The following is a 15419-nucleotide window of genomic DNA, read 5'->3' as shown; positions in this document are numbered from 1 at the left end:
TTGTAGATTTATGTTTTCAATGATTTCAAGGTCACGTTGCCCTTGTATATTAATACTCCGGTATAGGAATAGTATAAAGGATATATCAATTGATGTATAAATAAAGGATGTATCAATTAGTAATAAATTAAAATACTCCTGTATTATAAAGGATAGATTTTTCATTCTTCTATGCGATTATCTTTTATACTTCACTCATAAATTTTATTATTTTATCACAGCTTGCAATGGTAATTCTACATAATTTTTCCTTTTCCGCTCCATTCTCCCTTATTTATAAAGCAATAGGCTTATTCTTAGCAATTCCAGCAGTATTGGAAATCATACTTAATTTGGGGAAACCAAATGAAAATAAAGATCTTTTACTTCTCCATTTGACCCACTCATGAAACATACTCCTAATGGATCGTTCAAATTCATCCTTATGAGGTCTAGGAGGCATTACTCCAAGCTCAATGTTAGACCTATGTGCCGATGGTTCGGCACCCACCTAACTTCAGTCAATTAATCCTCTCTCATAGTTTACTCTCTTAAACTCTACTCTACTCTCTCATAGTTTAAACCATCTCTTAGTTTAATAAATTCTGTATTATTTTTTATACTATGTAATTTCTGCTGTACAATGTTTTAATGTGCAATGCATCTGTCCTAGACCTAGCACAAAATATAAAATCAATCAATCAATCACTCTCTTCACTCTCCCTCACAATCCCTCGCCCAACCCCCCCCCCCCGGTCGTGTGTTAATGGGAAGAATATTATTTTATATACTTTTCAGAGAATCGACTATTATTTGTTGAAACACCGTTGATTAATGAAGTTACATCAAAATATTATATTATCGTTATTCAATCTCTTTTCTCATTAATTTTTCATACTTTGTAAAATTCGTTGAATAATGATTATTATCAATACTGCCATTTAATGTAAGTAGTGTATATAAATTAGTAAATATATATTGTAACATACATAAATAAAGAACTCCAACTTCAACCCTATCTTATTTTGAGGCCTAGAACTCAAGAGGGTATCACTCTAAACTCTAAACAAAATACGGATCGCTATTAACTTTGCTACTACTATTATAACTTCGCTTCACCATGGAATCGCACCGAAATAGAAATAATGAACAGATCCACGTGCTTTTCGGAAAATGCTCCTCCCCCAAAACACCAAACCCGTTGGAAAAAGGGAAATTCGGCGGCAGTTTTCCCTTTGCGCGGTTGGCATCGCTACGCCGGGACGTGTGCAAGCAAGCAAGCCATCAGGACACTTGCTGAGCAGGTCCTTCCCCTCTCTGCCCTCCAGAGGGTCCTTCTGCCCCTTCCACTCGGTCCCTTCCCCTCCTTCCATCCCTGCCCTTGTCGCCGAGCAAGCATTGAGCATCAGTCCGTGTCAAGCAGCCAACCAGTGCAGTTGAGGTTATTTTGTCGATGTGATCAGATTGCCGCGAGTGGATTGTTGCACAGGTTAATCAGTGAATGTTGTGAAGTGTATGTTGTGCAGCCTCTACCACCACAACCCTATTACAGTGTGTAAGTGGTCGTTTGCTACTAAATAGCCTAAAATTGTATAAAGATTTGAAAGAGGGACAGGTTTCGAAGAGCATGTTGTTTCTCTTCCAATCATTGTCATGATTATTTATGCATGAATAAATCAAACAAAAATCCAAGTTTACAATAGTCTTTATAACTGACTATCAGCTTGTCAGTAAAATTGCATACTCAATTTTGAAAAAAATAGTATCAAATCTTGGGAATGGGAAAGGAACAACATTCTCTGCTCAAGCCTGTTTCAATGATTGTCATGCTTTGATGCTTCATGAACTGTTGTATGCATGAATTAAATGAATATATGAGTTTACAATATTATTGATAGCTTACTGGCTTGTCAGTAGTAGGGTACCGTAGCAGCATTGCTATATACTTTTTGAGCATCAACATTTTAACATGTACAATTAAATTTAGTTTTTAGTCATGCTTTTCATATTAAAGTCAATTAATCATTGCTAATATAAAAATGAAGATTCTGCAGTGATATTAGGTAGAGTATTATAAAATAATTATTATCAGGGCAGGGCCGGTTTCCGAACGCGGGATCTACTTACAGAGTCCAGGACTAAAATAAGCACTCGGGTCTAAATCGACTTTCTGAGTCACGGATTGATCTTCTAAACTCCGGGGTCTATTAAGTTCTCGACTTATTTGAGTCCAGGACTTTAATGCAGTAAACATAAGGGAAATTCACAATATTTTGGCAATGGGAGACAGCTGATTGAATCGGGCTTATTCAAATGAGCATGCTCTCCAAACTATTTTGTGAAAATATACATCAAATGATGCATTAGAGTCAATATCGGGGCACCGAGCTTCTCTCGTTATTTTTATTTATTGATAAACAGAACACAATTCTCTAAAATGATCGTGTTTATATTTTACAGCTGGCTATAAGTGAGCTTAAGAATTTCGGGGATGCGATATTTTGATTTTCCACAGAATCACTCGTCGCTCACTTTCTACTAGACGAAACACAGCAGACGACGAAAGTCTTAGCTGTTTCAGCCAAGGATGGATTATCCTTTTAATGTTGTTCAGCGAGTTTTTCCTAGGATGAAACCTAGTGCAATCGAATTTTTATATCATAAACCTACTATGTTCCAGATTTCGTGAAAATCGTTAGAGCTGTTTTCGAGATCCGTTGAACATAAATAACCAGATAACCAGATACAAAAATATAAAAATACAAAAATATAAACAGATATACAGAAATTGCTCGCTCAATATAATAGGATTTGAAAGTGATTCAGATTCTGAATCAATAAAATTTGAGCCTGATGATTTTGTGATTGTGAAAGTTTTTACTGAAAAAGAAAAATCATTCAGATTGTACGTTGCCAGAGTTATCAAGATTATGGATGAGAACGAATATGAAGGAGTATTCTTCAAAAGAGCACAAAAAACTATGCGTTTCATCTTTCATGAAAACAGAAGAGGAGGCCTCCTTTTCCAAATTAGATATTGTTCGAAAACTGTCTAAACCAATCACAAGCAGTATCCTCACATTCAAAAATATGGTTTCTTTTACTACAGACCTGAGTGATTTAACTTAACACTTGCTTAATTTTTTTATAAATTATTTTTGATCCTCAATAAATATTCCACTAAGTAATAAAGTTTGTGTTTTCATTGATTCCCCACTTGGAATATATGGTTGGGGTACAGACTTTTGGGGTACAGACAGCGTACTTTTACCCAATTGAGTGGGGCAAAGGTACTCATTCACATTTTTAAAAAAATTTAATCAATTTCAAATGAATAATTTTGAAGTATTCCTATTTGCCTCATATAATAAATAAATGTATTACTCAGTTTTCATCATAATTTCGGGTCGATTGAAGCATTAAAAAATTTACTGGAGATGAAAATTTCATAAGTGCGTACCTTGGCCCCCACCTACCCTACATCTCGATTTATTTGTAGGCCTATTCAAAAAACCTAACCGTGACCTAACCTTTTGAAACATGAATAAATAAACATTTCATTTCACATTACTTATTTGTTTCAACAGTAATGGTCTCTCCCTCAATGTATCCAAAACAAAATACTTGCTTTTCACTCTGACTAAAACTTGGCAATTCTATTCAGCACTAAAATTTCATAATTATTCGTGCAATCAAACTAATTGTGATTGTGAAGTAGTTACACAATCTGACTCTATAAAATATCTTGGTGTATTACTAGATGAGAAACTCACTTGGTCTTGCCTTATCTATTATTTGAAAATTTATCTACTAATACTGTACTGTTAAAAAAATTTTATTTCCTTAGAAAAATTCTGCCTCAACCTGGTTTATGACAACTTTATTGATGCGCTCTTGTGGATTCCAAGTTGAACTATGCAATAACTTGTTGGGGCTCCACATATAAAACCCACTTAAAGCCGGTAATCACCATCCAATAATCCATTTACGTGTCATAATTTTCCTAAATTCAAAATTAATTGTTTCAAGTGTTTGTGTTTTGTTTCAATGTGGAAATTAGTGAAGAATTGGAAAGTCGCACATGACCTTTACTTTTGGACAATTTATTTTATGAAATTGGGATGAAAAGAAGTTTTGGACTGTAGTTTGTTTCTTTGTCCTTAAGTTGATTGTAAATGATAAATAAATAAAATGTGTGAGGAGAACCGAGCACTCATTCCCAATTCTCCAAATGTTTAATTTTGTACCATTGCGCTATATTTATGTTTTTAAAGTTTTATCTTCATTCGTTATCCAATCAGGAGATCGTGGAAGGCAATTGTACGAGGGCAATCACTTATATAGCACAAGACGTGCAAATAGTCTTCTAAGGCCTCCTAAAGCTTACAACACCATTTTTCAAGAATCTTTTGTCTTTCTTAGTCCTAAATTTTTCAATAATGTGCCTGATTACATAAAAAGTATCAATAATATTCATTCATTTAAAAAACGAATTTTCAAATGGCTTCTTTCTTCTCCTCCTGAAAATATTGAGAGTTTGTTCACTGTCATTGGTTAACTTTGATTTTAGTAACACATGAAATATTATTTTAATGCGTGAGTGGTGTGTGAGTCTATGCGTGAATGCAGCAATTGAAAAACTTTTTTTCATGTGAGTTACTCCTACTTGCAAACAATTTTAATAATTGAGCAAGCAGTATTCCTTTCTTTTTGACATATTGTCAGATTAAGTATGTAATTTTGAATAATGTTTATTATTTATATTACAATATGAAAAATTATGCGATGCTGTAATAGTTATTTACTGTTCATGTATTGTAGCCTATTGATGTCAAAATAAAGAACCATTTGATTTGATAAGTATGAATAATGTAGTACATATTAAGACTATCAGATTCTGTACTTTCAAAATCTCTTCCACATTGTTCGCAACCACATAAAAATTTCAGATAGGTGCAGCCTGCAGGTACATTCACATATGTCGAGATTTTCAACTTTTTCTTGATTGGATAAAAGAACGAAATTATCTCATCTCTCCTCATCAACAAAAGAAATAAGTTTAGTAACTTTACTAACCAATCAATCATCCCTCATTTTGCGCCATGAGCTAGGGCTCATGTGGGCTTCGCTATCCACGACCCTTACTATTTAATTTGAGAGAGAAGCAGGAGAATGTAATTTGCCTCCAGCAGGGATTGCTTTTAAAGGGTGGTACAGCATGTGCAGTGCACTCTGTGATTTCAGAGTTGTCTTTGCCACCACTTAAAAATCTTGAAATAAATCTGAGTTCCATCAAATATTAGAGTATTTTTTATCTCCTGATCATTTTAACGTGGATTTTATCTTCATGGGGAGTCAATGGTGGTACATTATCATGCTGAGAATAAATGAGGCAAAACAGTCAAGTGTTTGTTAGTTATTTCAGGCTTATCTCATATGAAATAATCTGCATTCGTCTAATTACACTCAAGTTGGTGAAGAATCTACAGTTTGAAAAGCAACAATAGATGTCTGGAAAAATGTTGTTGAATACTTGGAAATCGCTCTTATATCAAAACTATACGACCTTTCTTTCTCTAAATCAAATTAATTTTGAAATGATCAAATTTGAATGATTTCATTCATTTATTGGCATAAGAATCTTTGGTTTTATATAGGGAGTATATTTTTATTCAGTGAGTTTTTTGAATGAACATTTTCACTCAAATAGTTTGAGTGAACGTTTTTATCACTACAATAAAAACCTACCTGGAGCACAGTTAGAAGTACGCGGTTCAAGATCTTAAGAAATGCCTTCATATAGTTTTTTGCGAGTTTGAAAGATCAAGTAAGCTTAAAATAATAACAAATCTAATTTAACTTATATAGACATTCATCGTAGAGCCTTAATTGACCATACATTGGATCTGATTCTTATGAATTGTATGCTTGGAAAGCATTGAAAAGGAAATGCGTAATTGAAGATGTTTAGTTTGTAATAGGCTACATAAATCTATTTCAGAATTTAGTTGAGTTAGCTAATAGTAAAAAGCTATTCTCTCGACCTTGAAATTGATCTTTATATATTTGCTGATATAATCTGCTACTGTTCATATTTGCTTGATGTGATGACTAATCGATATATTTTCATGGTTGCTTCAATATTAATAGTTATCCATTTACTTGAAGTGAAAGACAAACTATTCTCGTACGTAAATATAATTGAAATACATAGATAAAAAAGTTGTCATAAACGGGAACAAATACTGGATTGTTTCCACCAATCTCTATCATGAGTGAAACATATGACGTTTGAGTAAGCTTCACGCTTCAAATCCATTAGCCAATATTGACAGTGACTCAGATAGGGTTCGTCCAATTATGTTTATCTATTCTTCACTTTTGATGCAAAAATTAAGCTCCAAACGTTTGAAGAGCATTGATAACAAGTTGAAGTTTGCATGACTTGCAGTCATGTTACACGATGCAAATTTGCAATAAATTATTATTGAAGTGTGGTGAAATGATAATGCTAAAGTAATCAAATGATGCGGGAGGAAGAGTGAGAGAGTAAGTGAGGATGTAAGAATAACAGAAAAAGAAGGATCAGAGAATAACAGAAGGATTGTGTGAAAAATAATGAATGACAGAGATAGAAGGAATAAGAGAGAGGTTGTAGAGACTAGGGAGTGAAGCCCTGATGTGGAAGAGGATGATGACCTTCACTATGTTTACTAGTGGTTTTGCACAATTGCACGTGAAATACGTGCAAGTTTGTATTTTGGCTACGCCCTAATTCACTGCAATGATGCAGTACTAACTCAAATACTTGAAACAGTTATACGATTTTTTGATTAATTTGATGTTTCTCCAGCACCTAAAGCATAGATTTACTGTACAGTGAAACAAATCACTGTCCAATAAAACAATTTTGCTAGTCTAGGAGGAAAATTTGTAGTGTATTGCGTTTTACATGAGGATATGAGATACAGTAGTGAATAGGTCTAAACATTAAGATAAATTTATTATTTATTTGATTGCATATAATTTGAGAATGACATAAAATTATCTTTTGAAATGTCCTAATAGTTTAAACTAGATTCTTCTCAACTTCAAATTTTATGAAAAACATATTGATTTGTTTGTTTCCTGTAAACGAAATTTCTGTTCATAGAATCAATTCAGAGTTCGAATAACTGTGGGTGATATTGTATCATTTATTGTAATACCATTGTCATGATGTCACTATCACTGGTCTGATAATCTTGAAATGGTTTAAATCAAAACTTCCTTATTGATCATTTCTCCATTACAAAAGCAACAAAACAATGATAACTGGAATCTCTCGTAGGCTATAATTTATCATTGATCATTAATTCCATTTATCATCAAGCATTATTAAAGGTTTGCGATGTTTCAGTTTCATACATTTTTGAACTTGACAAATTATAAATAACGTTGTTCCAAGTGGGAAGAGAAAATTGTAAGTTTGAAGAGTTTAGCCTATAATCTTCAACATTCAGTTTCTAGTTACAACATGTCTCCAACTCACAACTCTTTGCAAGATGGAATGAAATCAAACGTAAATAAGATTTTTATTGGGCTGTGCAATATTTTATGACCAAATTAGACAATGAGAACTAAGCACAAGGAAAAAACCATGTTCCCCCTTCATTGAGGATTGATGGTTATCCGGCGAGGTGGAACAATCTTTTAGACTCTTCACCAGAATAAGTAGTAACATTAATGCATAATTTGAATTCTAGTGGTAGAAAATAAATGAAATAAGAAAAATTCTCAACTAAGACTGGAAGGATACATTTTATTCAATTCATTCCATGAGTTTTTTCGGGACACCGGATCATCATTTTCACTCACTTATTGATCGAATAAATAAAGGAAGCTGTGAGTAAATCAACTACTAGATAAACTGTAACCTGTGGGTAGTGGAGATTGAATTTGATTGGCCTGGAGCCAAAATATAGACGTTATGGTATGGAAACTCTTTCAGTAAACGCGCGGCAAATACTCAATGGCATCGAATTGACTAGTTTCCAAATCTTAATCGAAATCTCTTCAAAGGAAAAAGATAAACAAACTGCTGAGAACAGCTGTAGCCGGAAGCTTGAATTAGACATTGCTGGTCTATTTGTGAATTGGCTCTTCAATGAATGACGCTCCACTAAATTTGTAAATTGGCTGTGATAGTTCCAGCAGCAGCAGTAGTAGTAGGGCCTACTGGTGAACTGTGTGAAGGTGAAGCTAAATTAGGAAACCTTTACTATACTTCGTTTAAATTAACTTCCGACTTGGGATGGACATGCGCAGCAGAGAAGGCATACAGCGGCAGGGATACAACGGCGGCTATGTTGCCGTTGTCTATCGGCCAGCGTTCTCTAATTTCCAGTGAGTATTCAAGCGCTCATGTTAAACTTAGGAAGTTTCCTCTCTGCAATCACAGTCTCGACTGACTCTATTCGACAAATTGACAACTACGCTTCCACCTATGACTCAATCCATCACTGCAATTGGCTGATCTCCCTCCATTTCTCTGCTCCACAAATTCCTCAAAGTCTGAAAAAGATTTACACGAAGTATAGTTGAGTGAATAATATAGATACTGCAACCTTTTCCTCATCACAGATCTAATCTATTTCAAATGTACTGGAGAACTGGAGTAATGTAATTTAGATCTGGAGTATTTCTAATTTAGTCAAATTTTTACTTTCCCAAATATTGTTAAAATAGCACATGTGTTACAAGACACTGGGCCCATCTTCAGTGTACCTTGCTACTGGAAGAGTTTTACTATTGTAAACGTAAAAATTCCATAACACACAAAATTTTAAACTAGTTTCAATTGGATTGAAAACTCTCGAAAAAAACAAAAAGATTGTGTGATTTGCCAATTACAATATAAATATTAAGTACAATCACAATGTAATTTTTATATCCGTGAACTTTTGAATGCAATTTGATTCAAATAGAATTCAATATTAGTAGCCTACTAGTATGATTTTCTGGTCTAGATAGATAGTATAATAATAGAGAAACGATACGCTTCAGATTTATGTTACTATTTAGTTGTTTTTCCTCTATGCTTATTGCATGATATAATCCAGGTCAAATTATGATAAATCATGATGAGGGTTGGAAAGGCACTTACCACAGAACCGGTGTAGGCCTATCCGCTGGAGCTTATAATTAGTACCAAGGAAGGTTCACAAGGATGTGTGTTCCGTGTTCCAAAGGGTGAGTATTGAGGCTCTACAATGTTAGGAAAACAGGATGTTATACTAAAGAAACTGGAGAAACCTTTTAAAAATAACAGATAAAAAAGTGAATTAATCAAAAAGAGAATATCGGTGGAAGGATGAAAATAGTCAAGAAAAAAGGAGAGAATATCAGATGAAGAAAAAGAGCAAAAATGAGGGAGGAGCAAGAAACTTTTGAATAATGAGAATTTTTCAATGGAATAATGAACTGTTGATTAAATACCTTCCAATTTAATTATTATCAGCATATATTTGTAATTTCGCAATTTTAATTTTTTTTATTTATTATTTTTTACAAATATCGGGGACCGAGCTTCGCTTTGGAGTACAAAAGCATAAATAATGTTTTACGAAAGAAAAAATTATAATAATATTCATAGTTCATACAGAAATGTTCTATCTAATCGCAGTGAATTGAGATTTATTCCCAGAGGAATGCAAAAATTTCCCTCACAGAAGCTCGGTTGCACAAAAGCCGGTTAAATTTTAATCCTGATTAATTTCACGTGAACCAAATCAGAGAAGACCATTTCAAAAAGATGGCTCTACTGGAATTAATCAGGATTGAAAATAACCCGGCTTTTTTGCAAACGGCACTAAGTATCTGATTGAATGATAACAAAAGTTCAACAGCTGAGTCATAATTTTGACACAGTCCCACACAAATGAACTCGCTCAACCACTTCCATCATCAACATACGACGAAATAATTATTATCAGCTGTTTTTCCAAGGATGAATAATAATTATCCTTTTAATGTCTTTCAGCGAGTTTTCCCAGGGATGAGGCCTAGTGCAATCGAATTTTTATATTATAAACCTACTATGATCAGAATTTCGTGAGTATCGTTAGAGCCGTTTTCGAGATCCGGTGAAATACAAACATATAAACATCTGAACATCCAAACATCTTAACATATAAACACAAATTGCTCGTTTAATAGTATAGGATAAGGGCTAGAAAAGCAATTACCCAAAAACAGATGCTTCCATTCAACCTTACAATAAGAGCCATGTGTTTCCCAAGGGATGAACTTTAGATTTCAAAAGGCAGGAGGGGTGAACTAGAGAAACCTTCTGATAATAATATGAAAAGAATAGAAAATGAAGAAATAGAGAAGGGAATGTTCGAGGGATAGAGAGCATAGTATTAAGTATGAACAAGAGTACTTATATCAAGTCAAGGAATGGATGCAAAGGAGAATGTTGAAGGAAGTGGAAATCATGAAATAACCAGAGGATATCGAATGAAGAATGTCAGTGGGAACTTGTACTACTGAAAATGTACGAGACCGCAAAGAATGATCTGGTAAAATAAGATATAAAATAAAAAAAGAAATGGTGAATAAAAACAAGAATGAAACTATGTGAGAAAAATAAAATGAAGAAAGAGGGAGAGAGATTAAGAATTTGATCAGAGCAAGAGGATATCGAGTGGCAGAAGACAGTGAATACTAATAACAATATTAGAAAAAAGAGAATAGTTTGGAGTGAGGAGCAGGGAGTGTATATCATATGAGAAAAAACGCAAAAAAGAGAGTTGAGAGAACAAGGATAATGTCAGTGAAGAGAAAGTGGATAAAATAAATAAGGATGATGCGAGAGAAAGAAACCTAATGGAAGGAGAGATGGTCTGAAGAGAACTAGAGGATATTATATGAAGAGAGAGAAGGAGAGTACTGATGGGAATGTGAGAGAGAGAGAGAGAAATTATGACAAAGAGAGAGAATTAGGATAGGGTATGAGGGAGGGTGTTGAACAGTGAAAATATATTGAAGGCATGTGCTCATAGAGGCTCCCCTATACTCCCCTATACCTGATTACTACCCACATAGTTTGAGCGCAGACAAAACACCTGCTTTCCATTGCTTCAGCTCAATGCTAATGTGGCATTCTCGTGCTCACTTCAATTCAACTACATCATATAAACACGCGCACGCACCAACACGCACAATCAAATGACTCTTCTTTCTTTTTCAAGTTGTACGTTTTTAGTAGTGTCCTTTTTGCCATCTCATTATAGTTCTTTACCTGGTGCTTTTTCTATCTTTTACTGTATGAGGACGTGAATTCGGAGTATACCTGGGCTTAATCCTCCTGGGACCAACTATATAATATACTGTATATCATATCTATATATATAAAAGCGAAATGGCACTCACTCACTGACTGACTCACTCATTTTCAGTTGGCATTTAGAGGCGCACTAAGAACGGATTTGGAAAAATTTCCAAAGATACGCCCAAAATCTGCGTTTTTAGCGTTTTCTCAGCTTTATCAAGAACAAATGAACAGAAAATGTTCAAATTTAGTACAGAAGTTCAGCTAGGGTGTAATAATGTTGTGTTAAAGGAATTTGCAATAACGACAAAAATACGCCCAAAATTAGCGTTTTCTAGCGTTTTTTTGTTTTTTCTCAGATTTATCGAGAACAAATGAACAGACATTTTTCAAATTCACTACAGAAGCTAAGCTAGGGTGTAATAATGTTGTGATGAGGTGACTTTCATATTTCACGCCCAAAATCAGTGTTTTTCCAATGCTTTTCTGCGTTTTCTCAGTACTTTGAGTTTCTGATGAAATGAAGAAGCATGCTCAAATGAAAAATGCAGGCGAGCGAAGCGAGCCCGCTGATCTCATTTTTTGACGATTCAGTCGGGGGTCCAGGGGGCGGAGCCCCCTTGCTAGACGGATATGACGAGGGAAGCGAGCCCGACGGCTCATTATAGACGGGTTATTTTATTTATAGATACATTCACTATAACCTTGGATATTGTAAAAATATAGGGCCTACTACACCAGCCCTATGAATAGGTAACACGTCAAGATGGCCCCTGGCTCCAATTTGATACTATGAAAACCAGGACCATCTAACGTGATGTACCTCTAGTAACTAGTAACTATAGATATAGCATACTATACCGTCCTATATACGTCAACCCACAGGGCCACGCCACATCCAGATTAGGATGGCCTGTTGTTGTTTCAAGGTAACCAAGCTGTTGGTTCGCAAGTCATTGTCAGGTGGACAATTCACAAAAAGACACAGGTAACGCTCTATAGTTTCCCGCCGCCGAGAATAAAGCTTTTGCTGGTCAGAACTCAGAATTTTGGACTCCTACCTGAAGACTTCTGGCGTCGAGCCAGCCTGAAGAGTGATAAACAGCTTTTCAAGATCTTTAACAGATATTCTGTATTTCTGTTTGAATTCTTCGATACAATTGAAAATAATTACTGTATGATTAGAGAAGATTGATTCTATCTATCAACTAGATTGAATGAGTAAGACATATAAATTGTTTATATTCTATTGAAAATATACAATATTATTTTCATTTAAATAATAGATTTTTGGTAATAGAGAGTATAGAATATTATCATAGAGAGAAGAACTATGCTACCCACTTTACTTTAATTTATGCTGCTACCTATGATATTACTTTGTATACTCGCGCTTCGCGCTCGGCAGGGGGCTTTCCTACCTCAGGTATGTTCCTTTTTTAATTGCGCGTCGACGTATATACAAGTTTTTTTGGGAAATTTTGCATTTCAAGGATAACATAAAAGGAAAAAGGAGCCTCCTTCATACGCCAATATTAGAGTAAAAATCAGACTATAGAATTATTCATCATAAATCAGCTGACAAGTGATTACACAGATGTGTGGAGAGGCCAGTCTATTGCTGTATTTCCATAAGGTCTATAGTTTCAATCAGGTACATGTGGATGAGAATACTGAGAGAGGTCTACTGTTCACAGAACTACTAGTTATAATATTAAAAAAAAATCTTGAATTTGTCGATTAAAGTTTTTTGATATAGGGAAACAATAAGCAGGTAAACAAAGGCTAGTGACCCTCCTAAAGTTGTGAAGAATGGGCTCCGGTCACTAAAGTCACCGGTCACTAAAGTCAGAATATTATCATAGAGAAAAGAACTATGCTACCCACTTTACTTTAATTTATGTTGCTAGCTATGATATTACTTTGTATACTCTCTGGTTGGTCATGAGAGAATCAGACAAATTGTTTGTTCAATACAACTCCAATAAACTTTTATTTCAGACGATCTGATAATGATAATGTATAGTTTGCTATGAGTTAGACAATATATAGTATTGCAAATTTTACTAGTGAGAATTAGATATGACATGATTACGTTTTATTGACAGTGTCTTTCACTCTCTGAATCAAACCAATCAAAATATCCTTCCTAGTTAGTCTGAAAGTTGCTAATCAATTAATTCATGTATCTGAATCATCAATAGTGTGAACATTATTCTATCATCATTCTATGATTCAGATACATGAATTAATTGATTAGCAACTTTCAGACTAACTAGGAAGGATATTTTGATTGGTTTGATTCAGAGAGTATTACAGTAATAAGATAATTAGCAAAACATATAAAGTACTTTCTTGGTCATAATTCCATAATTGATCATTGGTGAATGAATCACAGTGTACTTATCAAGTAATAAGCAAGGAATATGACGCAATAGAACTTGTCATGCTCTTTAATATCCAGCGTCATTACAAATTGCTTGACCATCTTACGTTGACTTATTGCATATCAAACAGGAAGCTTATTTTATTCATCAATTTTGAATTCATGACTCATGTTGGATATTATAGTTTCAAGAATATTAGTTGTTAAGATCTCCTAGTTTGTCATGGACTAGTCAGTTCACAAACTATAGAATCAAAATTATGTGTCATGACTAATTTGATATCAATTTAATTATACCTAATATAATGATATTTAAATATGCATGATATGTATCAAAGACTAATTAAGTTAGTTCAGTATCCAGATTTATAGTTTAGTATCCTGGTGTAGGTATTTATGCATTGTGGTACCTTCAAGTATCTATTTACACATTTTTGTTATACAATAGTCTAGCTCTAGTTTTTAATGAAAAATGTAAAAATCAAGATAAAATGGTTTGTTAGAACTACAATTGTCTGAAGCGTATTTAACTAAACCGTGGGAATAACACATCTTTGTTGGTTGATGTCAAGGTTAATAGCAATGGACATCCGTTTGTTTTCTGCCGTTATTCCCTTCAGATAGTAAAATTGCGTTTATTGAACTCATTCCATTCTCAAACAGTATCAAATTTGCTCACAATTATTTTTATTTCGACCAATTTATGTAAAAAACACATTTCTTAACCAAAGTGCACAAATTCATACTGGCATTTCATACATTTCCAATGTATCGAAAATTCACTGTTTTATCCTATTCGAATCAATCCAATTTCGAATTTTCCCCAGCGATTGAATTTCACACTTCATTTGTTGTTTACTTGCAGGGAAATTCGGTTATCTGATTATCTAACACTTCACCCGATCTTCTACTTGTAATTTAAATTTGTACTCATTATTCAGCTATCTACTTGAATCAGTTACGATAACCTACTAATCATGTGATCCGTGGTCTAGTGGATAGTGTTTACTTAGCAGCATAGAGATCCTGGGCTCAAACCCTCTCATTATCAAGAGTTTTTTCACCAGATCACTCCCGTGTTATCGGATGGGCACATTAAGCTGTCGGTCCCGGCTGAAGTATGACAGTCGTAAGCCCCATTGACGGCTTAAATTATATATTCAGGCGGTGGGACCTTCCCGCAATGGACTCCCCACCAAAAAAAGCCATACGAATTTACATACCTACTAATCAAATAAAATCAAATCAAATTCAATTAAAAAGATACAAAACTCAATATACAGAGTAAATAAACGAATTTATACGGGAAGGAAATGTTCAGTATAAATATTAATAGAATATACGAATATAATGAGTAAAAATAAAACTTATCTATGAATATCCTATTATAGTGTGAATTATAAGCTTATTGTAAAATAATGTCGATTGAACTTAATTTTAGTGCTCAATGGAATAAATTTGATCATTTTTAATAAGAACAATATAAAAATCTTGAAGTACCCTTCATTTTTGATCATTTTTCTATCCAATAAATTCTCTAAAAGTAATTAAAATTAAGTCGACAAACCTTTCTACTGTTGAAAATTAACAATATCTGATAAAAAATGTTGTGCATTGCAGTTCGTAATAAATGAAGGAGTTCACATCTCAAAATAATTCACTAATCTTTCCCTTATCTACTAGTGTGCTAATAATCAGTCACTTCAATTAATTACAAAACAGTTTTTACAGTTGAACAGA

General features: G+C 33.9%; 1 protein-coding gene across 1 annotated transcript in view; it reads left to right on the top strand.

Moving 5' to 3' along the window:
* Positions 1-1373: 1373 nt before the first annotated feature.
* Positions 1374-15419, top strand: part of LOC111043264 (lactosylceramide 4-alpha-galactosyltransferase) — a 53792-nt gene continuing 39746 nt past the window's right edge. Inside the window, exon 1 of the mRNA XM_039434880.1 lies at positions 1374-1534. The gene's annotated coding sequence lies outside the window, so the exon portion shown is untranslated. The remainder of the gene's footprint in view (positions 1535-15419) is intronic.

Source organism: Nilaparvata lugens, chromosome 8, assembly GCF_014356525.2.
Source record: "Nilaparvata lugens isolate BPH chromosome 8, ASM1435652v1, whole genome shotgun sequence".
NCBI lineage: Eukaryota > Metazoa > Arthropoda > Insecta > Hemiptera > Delphacidae > Nilaparvata > Nilaparvata lugens.
The sequence above is the reverse complement of the archived record's forward strand: the minus strand, read 5'-3'. Positions and strand labels throughout refer to the sequence as shown.